The sequence below is a fragment of the Nicotiana attenuata genome, chromosome 1 (assembly GCF_001879085.1).
Source record: "Nicotiana attenuata strain UT chromosome 1, NIATTr2, whole genome shotgun sequence".
Classification (NCBI taxonomy): Eukaryota; Viridiplantae; Streptophyta; class Magnoliopsida; order Solanales; family Solanaceae; genus Nicotiana; species Nicotiana attenuata.
Window position 1 is genome coordinate 58,325,433 of NC_031989.1, and position 3,716 is coordinate 58,329,148.

Genomic DNA, 3,716 nt, shown 5'->3' on the forward strand with positions numbered 1-3,716 from the left:
ATAGGCAAAAGAGCTTCGACCATGTCAGCTCCAAATCACAGGATTCGAGATACTCAGCCTCCGAGCTAAACCTCCCGATGTGCTCGATCATTGCCATAAAATGGCTGATAATCGAGGTTCTTCTCGAACCATCGAAGAGTCAGGCAAAAATTATCGCAAAAAGTCCTTAACGAGGGAAAAATAAAGCCCACATGAAAGGTCGCTTCGACCCAAGCCGTAAGAGCCATTGTCGCCAGCCCATGCAAATTTGAAAACTTGAGGGTCGAATGAGCTCGAATCGCAACCCGATTCGAAGACTGAACCCAAAATAGTTACCTAAAAATTCCCCAGGGCAAAAAGCATAAAAGCTCAAACGCCAGCTTACACATAAAAGGTCACATCGACCCAAGGTGTAAGAGCCATTGTCGCCAGCCCATGCAAATTTGAGAACTTGAGGGTCGAATGAGCTCGAGTCGCAGCCCGATTCGAAGACTCAACCCAAAATAGTTACCTAAAAATGCCCCAGGGGGAAAAGCATAAGAGCTCAAATGCCAGCTTACACTGAAAGGTCACTTCGACCTAAGGCATAAGAGCTATTATCGCCAGCCTAATGAGCCCCAGGGCCGTATCGCGAATCTAAGGATTCCTACCAAATCAAAGACCAGTTCGCCTGGCCAAATTCAAGACAGAAAGAGATGCGGAAGAAATAAAGCCGCAAGGGTTTCCTTATACACATATATAAAAAATACAAGCTCCATTTACATGTGTGCTTTGAAAAGTACTATATACAGAATCAGAAAATGAAATCTACGTCCCCTTTGGGATTATGGCCCGACGACCCCATATTCACCATCCTCGGCATCGGATAGAAGGAATTTAGCATCATATTCTTTCGCCTTCGCCTGCTTGATCTCCTCCGAGATGTCAAAGTCCCTGGCATGAATTTCCTCGAGGGTTTCCCTCCGAGATCTGCGCCTCACAAACTCTTTATTACTGCTCTAGAGCCTTCCTCAGCTCAGCTCGGGCATCAACAGCGCCCTTCAAATAGGACGCCACTTTCTGGTCAGCCTTAGCGCGGCACATTACAGCCTCAGCCCGGCAATTCACAACCTCAGCCTTCACCTTCAAAAGCTCAGACTTAAAGTTTTGTAATCATATCTGTTCGAACGAAGCTATTATCGCAAGCTATTCCAAGTCGGACCTCAAAGGCGGAAGCTTTAGCCGGGAGCACCCTTCTCTGCTGAAGCCTAAACGTCCACCCGAACCTTCAGCTCATCATACTCGCGCTTGGCTCGGCCAGCTTCGCTCCAAAGGCGTTCCAGCCTCAGGAGCTAGAAGAAGGAACATGCGCTCCCCTGGAATAAACTACCTGCTCCTTCAGATAACTCTCGTAATTCAAGCTCCGACTCGCCTCATACCGCAAGCAAGCCAACTCGACTTCCCTTTCATCACAAAGAAGTCTAAGGGTTTTTCTCCCCGTCCAAAGCCTTCCACAAACCGACCTCACGACAAAGCAGCCCGGATTTGTGCTTGTCAAGGGCCTGCAAAAAGGGAGCTCAATAAGAAAGGGAAGGCACGAAACTCAAAGGCCTGTGCCAAAACTCTTCACAGAGTAGAGCCGATGAGCTTCCTCGAAGGTCGAAGCGCACATCTACTAGTCTGGCTCCCTCAACCCCAGAAGAACCGATCCCGGATTGAGACACGGTCACTCGGTGTATACGGTCCTGGGCTTCAAGCATCCATCGAAGCACCTTCGATGGGAGAAAGAATCAGGCGGCAGAGAGCCTTCATTCCCCAAAGTACCTTCGACGGGAAAAGAAGACGGCAGCAGGGGAAAAACCACATTCCCAATGCCAGAGATCACGGGGCGCAGCAGGCTCAGCCAATACTCCCACTCCGGGCCCTCGGTCCAGGTTCACCTCGCTTTAAGCATCGTCGCCCTGCAAAGGTATCTCTTGCTTATTGCTATCATTCTTTAGCCCAGAAGTTAGCAACCCTACTCCCTCTACAAAGGGGCACGATCCCGCCTTAGAAGGCTCCCCGACGCCTATAATAACAGGGTTAGTACGCAGAAAGAGGAAGTGCTTTTCCGACTGGAAAAGGGGAAGGGAACAAATCGCGCAGCACATACCATGACGTTTGGCCTCCCATCTGTCTTTTGACAAAATTCGCCACTTACACTCATCATAAGACGAGCAAGTCGCCAATTTCCGATCCCAGTCCGTCAGGCCGGGGACCTCTCGCGGCGTCCGTGAAATTGCTGCAGAAAAAGAAAGGAAGTCGAATTCACAGAGCCTGCTTTTGCCATAAGCAAAACTACGAAGGTACGAGTATACAACTTACGTGCAAAATTCTACTCCTCAGGGAATGGCATAAACTCCACAAGGATAATATCGACAGTCCGTACTCGGACGAATCAGCCCATCCGCTCCCGACCTTCGACTTTCTCATCATCAACAACGAAAGTATGGTCAACCGGCATCATTGCAAGTCCCGAGGTGGTACCCGACCTCGAGGACCTCCATCAAAAAGAAGATAGGCTCCAGGAAGCCATTAGCATCATTACAAATTCCGAGGTGGTGCCCGACCTCGAGGATCTCCATCAAAATGAAGTTATGCTCCAAGAAGCCATTGGCATCATCGCCAGTCCCGAGATAGTACCCGATCTCGAGGACCTCTTCAAAGGGCCATCGATATCATTGCAAGACTCGTGTGGGCCTGAGGTACCATCTAAATCCGGGTAAACCCTCATCCAGGATCTATCTACAACGCCTTTAAGGCTATCTGCATCAAGTTCAAAATAAGTTTCTAGATGGCCCGAGTCTGAACAAACCCCCGCTCAGAAACTGCTCTCGAAAGCCGAAAGGCAATCTCTATTCTCGAGTTTCCGAGCGAATCCCCCCTCTAAGATTATCACAAGGTCAGGAGGCTAAGTCTCGGTCCAAAGGTTCGAAGCTCTACTCTCATCCAACTCGAAACCAGGGTCCCGACGACCCGAGTTTGTCAGTCCAACCCAGACCCGGTCCAAAGAACGGCAAAGGGTTCCGCGGAGAGCCGCGTTGATCAATCGAAGGCTAGAAAAAATACCCACACCCGGGCTCGATATTGGCATTAACCGGTAGAGTCATGCATTCAAAATCTCCACAAACGCAAATAAAAGGAAACACAGTGTAAATCAAAGACAAGTCCATGGGATGCCCCAGTTATTACGAAGGCTTGCGTCATAGGTACGATATCATCAGTACGACATCATCATAGGAAGTCCGAAGAAATGGATGTCAAACTCGTTTCTTGTTGCTCCTCTCCGAGAAACGCGGGGACTATCTGTATACGGTGAAATCAAAGGGTCCAATTCTTTGTCATCGAGGCACCTCAGAGGATCGTCTCGAAGGCTCGATGCCACAAGGCTACGGTCGAGTTCCCTCCCTCGAGGTTCGTCGATGCTCGATCTTGGGACAATGTTGACCCCGGCTATAGTAGAGATGGGGAGTTCCCAAGGCGTGCAGCTAGAGCCGACAAAATCCGTCAGGCTAGTTTGAGCCAGCATCGTGGCAGTATCTAGTTGTCCCATCTCCATATCTTTGTAATTAATGCTTTTGTACTACATAGGGATCTCCCCTCCTATATAAAAGGGGATCCTTGTCAGTTTTGGAGGGACAGATTGATTCAGTTGCTCCACTCGAATATACAAAGAACATTCTCTCCGCTTTCTAACATACTTTGTTGTTATTATTGCT